A 14,321-nucleotide genomic window follows, 5' to 3' on the forward strand; every position below is an offset into this window, starting at 1 on the left:
TAAGAAAGGTTAAAAGAATAATTCCAATTTGGCTTTTCATTATGCGATGATTTTTAAATTTCTGATTTAATTTCTTTAATGATATTAGGACAGTTCAAGTTTAGATGTTCCTCTGTCTGGTTTAAATTTAAACCAATTTAAAAAATAAATTGGTTGTTAAATCCATAATCTTGATCAGAGTCAGGGATTTAGATTTTGGCAAGAATATGTCATGGCAGAGTTGTACACTTCCAGCAGGAGGCACAAACGTCTGTGTAGCTCTCTCATTGTGATGACAGATGCCATTGGTGATACTTGCCTAGACCCAGCAATTCACTGGTAGTTACAAAATTATGATAATCTAAGTGTATATTTTTCTTCTTCACATCCTGGATGGAATATTTCAATAAAGAAAAACTTTCTGGCTATTATTTTGTTACTGTGGTGTACAGTTTGTACAGGAAAGGCAGAACCAAAGCTTTCATTCTTTCCCTTTATCCCAAAATAATGAATTGTTCTTACTAGCGTCAACCAAATGACACCAGAGTTTTGCTGTTGTTGTATTATCTTTATAAATTAATGGATTAATAAACACATTTGCTTTGTTTCAGTTTGTAGCATGATTGCCCTTATTAATGCTACAATTTCCCATCTTGTCCACCAAGTGTTTCTTTAGGTTAACTCCTGAATCCTTTTGACACCACCTTAAGAGTCTCTCATAACTTCCTTGTTTTCTAATGGTATGGGTTCGTCTAATACATTTCCTCCTCCAGAGCCATAAAAGCCATTTCTCAAATGAGCCCTGGTCCTTCTATTGAGAAATGGCATTTAGAGACCACAATCTGGGGATCAGGAGTGCTCATGGTTAATGGGTTGTCATTGTTTCTATACCATTTCAGTGGAAAGGAGTATAAATATGTGTTTTGTTTTTTCCTAAAGATGTATATACATCATGGATTCATAAAGACCTTTCCAATTCAAATTTAACACTACAGAAGTTTTACTTAACCTCATTGATCTTACTTCTCTATCTGCTTTTTCTGTACCTAAAATTCCCACTAATTTGCTTTTCCCCAAAACTGTATCTCTTTTGAATGTTAGCACTAATAAATTCCCAATTATCCAACTACATGTCTGTGCTTCATTTACTTCATTTTGATTTTGATTTTTGGATATCATTTCTATTTAGTTTTGTCTTATGATTGTAGAAAATGTATGGTTCAAAGTTAAATTTATGAAGTATACTAAATTGAAAGAAATCTATGGTTTATTTTTTTCCCTTTTGTGTCAGTCTATTTTGTGTTGCTATAACAGAATACCTGAGACTGAATAATTTATACAGAAAAGCATTTTATTTTATGGTTCTGCAGGCTGGGAAGTTCAAGGGGAATGGTGCTGGCATCTGCTGGGCTTCTGGTAAGAGTTTTTGTGCCAGGACAATACATGGTAGAAGGTCAAAGGGGAAGTGGACATTTGCAAAGAGGGCTCAAATATGAGGAGGAACCTCCCTTTATAACAACCTACTCTCCCAGGAACTGATTCATGCTTATGAGAACTAATACAGTCCCATGGGAGTGAGAACTCACTCACTATCTCAAGAAGGGCATCAAAGTCTTCACGAGGGATCTGCCCCCATGACTCAACACTTTCCATGAAGCTTCACTTCCCAACACAGCCACACTGGCAATTAAACTTCTACAAGAGTTTTATTGTAAACCACACCCATATCAGAAAGAATCACTCCTCATTATTTGTGGATTCCATATTTGCAAATTTGCTTACTCATTAAAATTTATTTGCAACCCCCAAATCAATACTAGTGGCACTTTTGTGATTATTCATGGTACAAAACAGTAAAAAATGTGTCATTCGACCCATCCCAACTGAGGTGGAACAAGGCAACATTCTGCATTCTTATTTTAGCTCTCATGTTGCAAAAAGGGTCCTTTTCTTGGTCTATTAGTGCCACATTTTTTGCATTTTGTGCTTTTCTGTTGGTGATTTCACTGTTTAAAATGGCCCCCAAGCATAGTGCAAGAAGACTGTGACATACCTGAAAGAAAATACATGTGTTAGAGAAGCTTTGTTCAGGTATGAGTTATAGCGCTGTTGACAATTAGTTCAATGCTAATAAATCAACCATATAGTACATCACGAGAAAGGAAGAAGAAAATCTGACACTTTATATATATGACACCACTCTGGAAATGGGCTAAAGTAACATCTATATGATGTGATGAAGCTATGGAAAAGAGAGAAAAGTGGTTAAATTTGTGTATTCATGAGATGAGGACAACTAATTAAAAAAAAAGCATAGTCGACAGGATTGTGTGAAGTTGAAAGCCAAAGGAATTGGAATTGGAAAAGTCAAAGGCTCACGTTATTCAAGGACAGGAAAGTAGGAAACCCTTCTCAGCTAGTGCTGGTTGGCTTGCACATTTCAAAGGGTGATATGGTGTGAAAAATGTTAAAATTGCTGTTGAGGTGTATGAAGCAGGTCCTTCAGATTAGGAGGCTGCAGAAGAATTTTTAAAATATCTGCTATGTGTTGAACGGGAAAAGGGTTATGTGGAAGACTGATGAGACAACAGGCTCCTTTCAGAAAGACGTTGGAAACAAATCTATAAACTACACGTGATCTCCAAAGCCTCTGGCTTGAAATCATTCAAACACCATGCAATTAATTATTTATTAGAAATGTATACATAATAAGGTACTTTTAAACAGAAACACACATAAAACAAGGTTATGTATTGGTTGGTTGACAATAATGTTGTGACCAGAGGCTAACAAGAATCTCTGCGTTTTTCCTAGAAGCAGTGGTTCAGTATTTACTAATTCAGTTTTCTTGGTGGCTTTATAGAAGATAAATATCATGAATAACAGGAACAATAAGATCTATCTAAGCTATCATCTATCTGTATCTATCTATCTATCTATCTATCTATCTATCTATCTATCTATCTATCATCTATCTATCTATCTATCTATCTATCTATCTATCTATCTATCATCTATCTAGTCTGATTTAGACCTTACAACAGGGGTCCCCAATGCCTCCCTGGGCTGCAGACTGGTATTGATCCATGGCCTGTTAGGAACTGAGAGGAGGAGGTGAAAGGGGGTGAGCATGATCACCTGAGCTCTGCATCCTGTCAGATCAGCAGAGGCATTAGATTCTCACAGGGGCACACACCCTATTGTGAACTGCACATGCGAGGAATCTAGGTTGTACACTCCTATGAGAATCTAATGAATGACTGATGATCTGAAGTGGGACAGATGCATCCTGAAACTATCCCCCGCCCAGCTCCTTGTCCGTGAAAATAGTCTTCCACAAAACTGCTCCCTGGTGCCAAAAAGGTTGAGGACCATGGCCTTACAATGTATCCTGGAGCTCACTCCCTGGCAATATTCCTTTTAATAGCAGTATATCATTACACCTTGTGCGTGTACCATAGTCTATGGGTCAGGAGCTGGGTATGCCAGTCAGCTAAGACTGCCCAAATCCAAGTTCAAGGTCTGAGGTTCCCTGTGCCACACAGATGACTCAAAACCAGGTTGCAAGTCCCAGCATGGTTGGTTTATGTCTACTTCACCCTTTCCCTGCATGTTGTTGGCCTTTGGAGTCCTAGCTTTACGTGAGTACAGCGTGCCAGTAGCCCCATTTCCGGAAGCCTGGGCATTTTACTTTCATTTCTTCTAATCTGATTTTAGTTTTCCTGCTGTTTCTTTGTTTATAGAGGAAATCCTCAGGGCAAAATTCGCTCTGAGCCTTCAGCTTATTTTTTCTGGCTCTTGTCTTCTTTCAAAGTGTGGCCGTGTGATTCTTCACTCTCACTGGCTCTTTGATGCTTTTAAGATGATATATTTCAACATCATCCAGATATTTTCATTTTTCTCAGAGCAAGGATTGGTCTGAATTACCCAGCCTGCCATTACTAGAACCATTTGTTACTTTTACAGTTGGGGAAAAAAATTAAAAAGAAACGTCCGTGCATATCTGGGAGATCAATGTCAGTTTTGACTTACGGATAGTGAACCAAGAAAAATATAATGTTAGTATTTTTCTCCTTTGGGAATAAAATAATTTTCTTTCTCATAGCAATAAGCCCAAGCACCTTGGAAGCTATAACGACTATGTGTGTCTCAGAATGCCCCCAGAGCAGTTAATGAGAATGGACTGTGATTTGTGGGGAAGGATTATGAATCTTTTCAGAGACACCTTTCCAGCACACCCACGTCTCATTATCCCAAGTCATGGGAGAGGTTATGGAAGTAGTGTGGCCCCCAGAGCCTGACTTTCACCTCTCCAGTGCCATACAGCAGCAAGAGAATTAGCAGATAAACAGATGAAAGAATGAGCAAATGAAGGAACAAACCAAAGATCTTTTTTTTCTTTTTTTAGTTTTCAAAAGTTTTTTTTTATTATTATTTTTTAGACACAGGGTCTCACTATGTTGCCCAGGCTGGTCTTAAACTTCTAGTTTAAAGGAATCCTCCCTCTGTGAGCTCCCAAAGTGTTGGGATTACAGGCGTGAGCCACCTCACCTGACCATAGACCATCTGTTTCCAGGCTTGAGCTTGGTAAGAAGCCCAGTGCTACATTTTCAAAGACCTGAGTGGCCACTGAGAGAATATCCAAAGACAATTTAAATCAGACTGTGGATGCAATTATCACGCGCCGGATGATGTGCCTCATTTTCTACAAGGAGGCCCTTTTCAGGAGATGCTGAACCTCCAGATCATAAAATCAGGTACATGACCTCTGCAGATCGGGCTGTTCCCAGGAGGGCTGAGCGCAGCAGTCAGAAGTTGGCACGGAAGGGAGAAGGAGGCAGATGGGAACAGCACTGACAAGAGCCCGTTACCGGGCCGGCCCTTCTGTCTGCATCAGCCCTGCACGCCGGGCTGCACAGCAGATGCTCCAACGCGTCTTCCAGACCTCAGCTTCCACACTGTGAGGGTTAGCAAGGCTGACGGGCGTGGACCGCGAGGGGTCGGGAAGAGTGAGAACGTTTAGGATTATGCATGTCTAATTTTATTGAAGCAGGAGCCCATCTAGCTGTGCAGCTGATTCCATATGTCAGGCAGGGCAGCGTGTAAACGGCCCTGAAGTTGTGCCGTCTGTCTGTGTGAACACGAGCTGCTCCCTCCGCAGGACTCCAGTTGCTGTCCGTGGCCGGGCCGTGAGATGGAAACGGAAAGAGCAAAGGAAGGCGGTGCTGATGTGTGTGCCCGATTTCTCCGGGGAGGAAAGCCCTCTTGGTGTTGAGGTGATATTAGTGTAGTCGCCATTCTCTGCCACCACCAAGGGCCTGCCAGATGACTCCTGCTGTCAGTCTTGAATCCATGCTTTGTCACGATGGTATGCAGAGAAACAGCTCTGCCCAGCCGCGCGGAGAGCATGCAGCCTGGAGAATGTTTCTGAAATCCAGGTTCTCAGATCAGGTTCTGAGCCGGGGAAAGCCCCATGTCTCTGGACAGCTCTGGTTTCCAGAGTGAATAACCCATCTCCTGTTGGCAGAGACGGCGGTCTGAGTGGGCTTATTCCTTAACCGGCAAGCCTTTGGCTTTTCCCGGCTGTCCTGGAGCTCCAGAGCCTTCAGCAGGCCTCTCCGAAGGACTGGTCGCTGGATCCCGGTTCCCGCTCCACCAGCAGCGAATTTGGAGGCATCCCCTAGCAGAGGAACTGTGCTGATTCCAGACAAGAGAATACACCCAGTGAGACTGACGCTCCTCACTTCCTCAGTCACCACAGGTCCTCCTCCATCTCTTCTTCTTCTTCTCCTTCTCGTTCTCCTTCTCCTTCCTCTTTCAAATTGCAGTTTATTCTCCTTTTCTAGATTCCATTTTATTGCCAACATCAAACTCTTCTCAGACTTCTGGCACAACTTTGGAAAGGCATAAAAGCCTAAAAAGGAATTAAAAACAAACAAACGGACAAAAAGCCCAGCCCAGTTCCTGCCTTGCTGTGTTGCCTTTTCCTTTGATTAAGAAGGTGGCTGGCACAACTCACAGATGCGCGTTCTGGGTCCTCAGGGCCAATGCGATTTCCTCCTGAGATAACATATCTGGGCCAGTGTTGAAAATTTACTTTTTTTTCTAGTAAGAAACTCTTTCTGGAATTTGTGCCTTGCTGTATTTGGCAGCTTTGATGAATGTTTTGATCATCTGTTCTATTGGTTCTTATAATTTGCTGTTTGTGTGCCTGGACCATTCCTTGCAGACCTGGCCCACTTTGGGAGTATTTCCACAGGTCCAATGAGGTCTATACAGGGGTTCACTGAGACCATAGTCTTGGAAACTGAGCTGCTTCATAGAGTCTATTTACTTGAAGAAAAAGGTGGCCTTCATGGAAATGTGTGACTTGACATTGTGGTTTCTTCCTTATTACTTACAAAGATTTCAGCATACTTTGTATTTACTTTCCTTAAAAATTATGATTATCTCAAAAAAGTTAAACATAGAATTACCATACGGTCCAGCAATTCCAACTTCTGTGTATATACTCCAAACAATTCAAAGCAGGGACTTGAACAGGAATTTGCACACCCATGCTTAGCAGCAGTGTTCACAAAAACCAAAAGGGGGGAAACAACTCAAGTGTCCATCAATGGATGAATGGATACACAAAATCTGGTATATCTGTAAAAGGAAGTATTATTCAGCCTTGAAAATGAAGGAGATTCTGTCACATGCTGCAACTTGGATGAACTTTGATGACATTATTATGCTAAGTGAAGCAAGCTAGTCACAAAAGGACAGATACTGTATGATTCCATGTGTATGAGTTACCTAGAGTAGACAAATTCACAGAGACAGAAAGTGGAGTGCTGTTTGCCAGGAGGTAGGGAGAGGGGAATGGTGAGCTATAGATGAGAGTTTCAGTTCTGCAAGAAGATTTCTAGAGATGGATGGTGGTGATGTGGATGTACTTAATGTCACTGAACTGGTTAAAATGATACATTTTATGTTTATATATGCATATATATATATAAGCACAATAAAAATGTGACTAATTTGGACTTGTATACATTAAACCATGCTCTACCCACAGAGCAAGTTTGCTCTGGAAGGGAAAGGCACAGAGCCTTTTTGTAAAGGGAGGGTTTGGGGCCTGCCTGTAGGCACTGGCTTCCTTTTGTCAGTACATCTACATTTATATACAAGCATTAGCTTATCTGTATTGCCTTGAAAAAGCTGCTGAATAATTTTTTCCACTGTCACAAACCAGCCTAAGAGGCCACTGCTGAAACTCTCTTGACCCCATTGGTTTTTAATAGTTTACAGAAAATTAGTTGTGTTTTGTTTGTTTGTTTTCATTTTTTTTCTTTAGAGATGGGGTCTTGCTATGTTGCCCATACCGGTTTTGAATTCATGGACTCAAATAATCCTCCTGCCTTGGCCTCCCAGAATGCTGGGATTACAGGTGTGAGCTATTGAGCCCAACCAGGAAATCAGTTTTTATATGCCTATACTACTTATTGCAGCACCAAAATAAAGGGTACATTTTGTATGGACTTTGATTCTGCTTCTTTAAGTAACCTTAGAAGGCATCAATGTAGAAAGAAAGAGAAGTTTCTGAAAAAGTTTTCAGTTTAGGGTTTATTGCTAAAGGAACTCGAACCAAAGTGCTGGACTGAAGCTCCTGGGTTATTCTGACCCAAAGCATCTTCAGGGCATATCAGCCACATCGTTAACTGCTGATATTATGGCTTAATAAAGTAATCTCAGAGTATTGACACCCAGACAAAGATGAAGGGATAAGGAGAGCACTTCAATGCAGTTACAACATGACTTCATGGTATTTCTAGAACTATCAAGTCTGATTTGGTATGCTTTTAAAGCTTGGGAAATATTTTCAATAGTCAAGTTAAAGTACATTTGATGAAAATGTTTACACTAAACCTAACTGAATCTTTTTGTCTGACTTCTGGTTTACAGAAAACATGGAGAAGAGAGCACCAAATTAAATGATGCCACAGATGACACTGCCGTACAAATCCAGAATGTGGGCATTTCGTGAGACATTGTCCTGGTCTCTTCTAACATAATAATCAAAAAGGGCTAAGAACATGCAACAGCCAAATGCAATCTGTGAATCTTGGTTCCTTCCATGTTTTTAAAAATTTGAGCTATAAAATTTTTTCTGAGACAACTGGGAAAATGTTGGTATATACTGGATATGAGATGATATTAGGAAATTGAGGTTAATTTTTAAAATTGTGATTATGCTATTGTGGTCACAGAGGATACTGTTCTTTTTCCTAGAAAACACACGCTGAAGCAGTAAAGTGTCATAACATCTGCAACTCACTTTCTAATGATTCAAAAAACACATGGGTAGTTGGCCGGGGGCAGTGGCTCACGCCTGTAATCCCGACACTTTGGGAGGCCAAAGTGGGCAGATCACTTGAGGTCAGGAGATCGAGGCCAGCCTGGCCAACATGGTGAAACCCCACCTCTACTAAAAATACACAAATTAGCTGGGTGTGATGGCACGCACCTGTAATCCCAGCTACTCGGGAGGTGGAGGCAGGAGAATCACTTGAACTTGGGAGGTGGAGGTTGCAGTGAGCTGAGATCGTGCCACTGCACTCCAGCCTGGGTGACCGAGTAAGACTCTATCTCAAAACAAAACAAAACAAAAAACACACAGATAGATTAGGCAGATAGAGAAGTAAATATGACAAAATGTGGAATATTGAATACTATTTTGGGTATGTGAATGTTCACTGTAGTAATCTTTCAGCTCTTCTTTATGTTTCAATTTTTTATACTAAAAATTTGGGCAAAAAATTAATATTCAACTTACTTTTGTGTAGTCAGTCTAAGCTACAAACTTCTTGCTAGGTAGACAAGTCCAGGTTTGTTCTCTGGCCTCCTGAAGAATTTTTTTGCTGATATACAAACGAACACCAGGAAAAGAAATTTAACTTGAGCAAGAGAAGGGAGGCTCATAAGAGAGTTCCAACACTTACAACTGAAACTCAGCGTGGAAAATAGAATTTGGAGAGTGGAAATGTGGGGTGCTACTCACGTATTCAACTTGTCCTTTGAGACTGGGTGGAAGGAGACTCTAACTGAGTCATGTCATTAAAATCTACAGAAGACTCAGCACCCACCATTGCCGGAAACAAGGGAGGAAGGTCTGCGTGGTGACTCACGTCTGTAATCCCTGTAATCCCAGCACTTTGGGAGGCAGAAGCAGGTGAATAGCTTGAGGCCAGGAGTTCAAGACCAGCCTGGGCAACATAGTGAGATCCCTATCTCTACAAATACTGTTTTTTTTTTTTTTTTTTTAAATAGCCAGGCATGGTGATATGGGCTTGTAGTCTCAGCTACTTGAGATACTGAGGTGGAAAGAGAGCTTGAGCCCAGGAGATCAGGGCTGCAGTGAGCTATGATTGTGCCATTGCATTCCAGCCTGGGTGACAGAGTGAGACCCTGTCTGTGGAAAAAAAAAAAAAAAAAAAAAAGCTTTGGCTGGGGGCAGTGGCTCATGCCTTGCCTATAATCCCAGTGCTTTGGGAGGCCAAGCAAGGCAGGAATGCTGGAGTTCGAGACCAGCCTGGTCAACATGGCAAGACCTTAGTGTAGAGGTTAGGCTAGGTCTCTGCAATCCTGCACAGGACCTACACTAACACAGTCTTGTGACTGCTGTCAGGGTCCTTTTATACAAGTTAAGCTTTTGTTTTAATTTTACTTCAATTTATCACAAACTTCTACTCTGAAAAAAATATATCTGCACAAGTGCCACTTGTCAATAAGAATGGATTAAAAAAAGTTTTTAAAATTAAAGCATGATCTTGATTCTTTAAGAAACCTGTTGCGCCTTTAAGCAATATGGTGTGCATTCTTTCTGCCCTGCTCTCCCTTCCTACCCCTACTTCTGTGACCTAGCCATCCTTTCGAGGTTCCCACCCTATTTCTGCTCTCTCCAGCTTTCTATCCTGGCCTATAGAATCATCTCCTGCACCCCTCCTCCCCAATCTATTCAGCCCACCGCAGCCAAAGCAATCTTTCATGTAATACCAACCATGTGTCCTCTCTCCCCACCTTTTTCTTTTTTTTAGCTTTATTGAGGTATAATTGACATACAAGAAGCTGCACATAATTAATGTATACCATTTGGTGACTGACTTATTTCACTTAGCGTAATGTCTTCCAGGTTTATTCATGTTGTCACAGATTGTAGGCTTTCCTTCTTTTTTTTAAGGCTGGATAATATTCTATTACACGGATATACCAATTTTTCTTTATCTGTTAATCTTTCAACGGACATTTGAGTTGTTTCCATATGTTGGCTATTGTGAATAAACCTGCAGTGAACATGGGAGTGCAGCTATCCCTGATCCTGACTTCAATTGTTTTGGATGTATACTCAGAGGTGAGATTGCTGGATCATATGGTAGTTCAATTGTTACGTTTTTGAAAAATTTTCATACTGTTTTTCATGGCTATACCGTTTTACATTACTATCAGCAGTATACACACCTCACTAATATTTATAAATATTTTTATAATAGCCATCCTAATAGGTGCAAGATAATGTCTGATTGTGGTTTTGATGCACATTTCCCTGCTGATGGGTAAAGCTGAGTATTTTTTTGTATACCTGTTGTCCATCATTTGTATGTCCTCTTTGGAGAGATGTCTATTCCAATCCTTTGTTCGTTTTTTAACCAGGTTTTTTGTTTGCTTGTGTTTTGTTTTTGTTTTTGCAATTGAGTTTAGGAGCTCTTTATGTATTTTGGAAATTAACCCCTTATCAGATACATGGTTCGCAAATATTTTCTTCCATCCTATAGGTTGGCTTTTTACTCTGTTGATAGTTTCCTTTGCTGTGCAGGAATTTTTTAGTTTGCTGTAGTCCCACTTAAGCTTTTCCTTCATGTTTTCTTCTAGAAGTTGTATGGTTTCAGATATTACATTCAAATCATTAATCTGTTTTGAGTTAATTTTTGTGTTTTGTATAAGACAGCGTACAATTTCATTATTTTGCCTGTGGATATTCAGTTTTCCCAACACCATTTATTTAAGAGACTGTCCTTCCTCATTGTGTATTCTTGGCATCCTTGTCAAGAATCCATTAGCTATGTATATCTGGGTTTATTTCTGGGTTTTTTATTCTTTTCTATTGATCCAAATGCCTATTTTTATGCCAGTGTCAAACTGTTTTGTTTACTGGAGTTTTGTAACGTATTTTGAAATCAGGAAGTGTGATTCCTCCCACTTCATTCTTCAACTTTGCTTTGGTTATTTGAGATCTTTTCTAGTTCCATATGAATTTTAGGGTATTTTTTAAATTTCTGTAAAAATACCTTTAGACTTTTGGTAGGGATTACATTGAATCTGTAGATTGCCTTAACAGTATAAAAATTTTAACAATATCAATTATTCTATCCATGAAAATGAGATGTCTTTCTACTTATTTCAATCTTCTGATGAATTTCTTTCATCAATGTTGACAATTTTCAGTAAATTCTTTCATTTCCTTGGCTAGGTTTACTCCTTAGTATTATTTATATGTTAAACATATATTATTTATAACATATATATGTTCTGTTATAAAGTTGTTTTCTTAATTTTCTTTTTGGATACTTTGTTCTTATCATATGGAAATACAACTGATTTTTAATGTTGATTTTGTAACCTGAAACTCTACAGAATTTTATTAATTTTAATATTTTTGCTGATGCCTCTAGGGTTTTCTATGTATCTGCAAAGAATGACAACTTAACATCTTTCTTTTAGAATGGCATGCTTTTTATTTACTTTTCTTGCATAATTGCTCTAGCTAGGTCTTCCAATACTATGTTTAATGCAAGTGGTGAGAGTGGGCATCCTTGACTTGTATTAGATCTTGATTATGACTTTAGTTGTTAACTTTTCATATATCACCTCTGTTGTGTCAAAGTAAGTTTCTTCTATACACTTATTTTGTTGAGAGTTTTTTTTAATCATAAGTGGACATAATGTTGAATTGTATCAAGTGCTTTTCTGCATCTATTGAGATAATCATGTGGGTTTTTTCTTTCATTTTGTTAACGTGGTATATCACATTGATTTGCATATGTGGAACAACCTTTATATTCCAGGGCTAAGTCCCACTTGACCATAGCATTTTATTCATTTAATGTACTTTTGAATTTGGTTTGCTATTATTTTGTTGAGGATATTTGCATCTACATTCATTAGGAATATTGGACTTCAATTTTTTTTCTTTGGTATGTGTTGCCTAGCTTTGGTATGAGGGTAATGCTAAACTCATAAAATAAGTTTGGAAGTGTTCCCTGTTATTTCTTGGGAGAGTTTGAGAAGGATTGGTATTAATTCTTCTTTAAATGTTTGGTAGAATTTACCAGTGAAGCCATCTGGTTCTTGGCTTTTCTTTAGGAGGCATTTGATTACTGGCTCATTCTCCTTATTTGTTATTGATCTATTCAGGTTTTCTATTTCTTCTTGATTCAGTCATAGTAGTTGTATGTCTCTAGGAATTTATTCATTTCTTTTAAGTTATCCCATTTGTTGGTTTATTATTATTCACAATAGTCCATTATAAACTTAACATTTCTGTAGCACTGGTTGTGATGTCTCCTCTTTTATTTCTAATTCAAGCAATTCTCCTGCCTCCACCTCCTGAATAAATGGGATCACAGGCATGCGCAACCACACCCGGCTAATTTTTGTATTTTTAGTAAAGATGAGATTTCACCATGTTGGCCAGGCTAGTCTCGAACTCCTGACTTCAGGTGATCAGCCTGCCTCAGCCTCCCAAAGTGCTGGGATTACAGGCGTGAGCCACCGCATCCAGCCCACTCATTTTAATTTTTTTAATGCTCCTCTGACTGGGCAAATTGTGTTCCTCTTAATGAAGTTTTAGATTATTTTTAATGAAGTTTTTCTCAATTTCTGTGCTCTACCAGGGTATTACAGCCTCATTCCTGGGTTCTGGAAGGTTCACAAAGGCATTCTCATCTGTGGATAGAAGCTACATCAGTGTTTCCTTAGAGAGACTAGGGCCGGAGGCTCCTTTTCTGCCATGTTGTTGACATCACCCCTTTCCTCTATGTCTTAAAATACTATAATTTTCCCCATCACTCCTTCAGGATAAAGCCTAAACTCCGTATTTTGTCAGATGAGTCTCTTCATGATTTGGCCCCCACTGAATTTCTAATTTCATCTCTTCTCCTGGCTTCTATGGCTCAGCTTTACCAGATTTTCCATGTCCCCAAACTGAATGGTCTTTCCTTATGTTTCGTCCTTCTTTTCCTCCTCATAATAAGTCTTTATTTAGTACTAACTGTGTCTTCATATCTTAGGGACTAAGGAAGGGGCAAGTAAACTAATGAAATCTTGCTTTCAAGGAGCTTGCTATCTGGAAGTGGTCAGACAAGAACAAAGGAAAGTTTCAAGTGTTTCATCTCCCATAACATCCTTCTCTCCTTTGTCCACCTGATGGCCGTTCATCTTTCCAAGGTGTTTCCAGACTTACCTCCCAGTAATGTATTCCTTGACACTCCTCTGCCCACCCCGTCCTGCCTACTCCAGAGCCTCCTGCAGTTTGCCCCTTCCCCCTTTGTTTATGGGCCTTTGCATCTTTCAGTAGGCATAGCTTACTATGGGCATCAGAATTTTGGTCTGTTTCACAAAGGAAAGGAGTGTGCCCCATAGTGACTTAGTGGCAGCTGTAGAAACTAGATTCATAACATTTCCCCCCTTCGTGTGACTATTTATGATAGTACATTTTGACCTGTGTCATTGGGACCTTCCACTAATTTCATTAGAGTACTTGCTTTTCAAAGCAGTGAGACGCCGCTGCACACACAGGAGTGTGAATACAGACTTAGGACCTGGAAAGTTCTGTGCTGGAGATTCATTAGACCAACACATGACTTCACCCAATTATGTGATTGACTGATGAAAAATTTATGAAAAGGAAGTTTAGTTTATGCTCCTGGTGTCCCTATCAGTGATTACAGCCATGGCTGATATTTTAATCATGAAGGGATAAAGGATTTAAAAACCAAGGCAAATTTCCTCCTTCCCATAAAACACTTCTCATATCCCTCATTCTGCTCTATCATTTTTCAAGGCACTGACCACCTCCAACACACTGTATAATTTACCATCTGTCTCCTCCCCACAAGAAATAGATTCATGAGGAAAGGGGTTTTTCTCTATTTTTGTCGTTGTTCACTAGCGTAACTCAAATGCCTAGAGCAGTGCCTGGTGCATGGTAGCTACTTAAATGTAGCTGGCCGTTCATATCCACAGGTTCTGCATCTACAAACTCAACTAGCATTGAATTCAACCAACTACAGCTCAAAAATATT

This window comes from Symphalangus syndactylus, chromosome 5, assembly GCF_028878055.3.
Source record: "Symphalangus syndactylus isolate Jambi chromosome 5, NHGRI_mSymSyn1-v2.1_pri, whole genome shotgun sequence".
NCBI lineage: Eukaryota > Metazoa > Chordata > Mammalia > Primates > Hylobatidae > Symphalangus > Symphalangus syndactylus.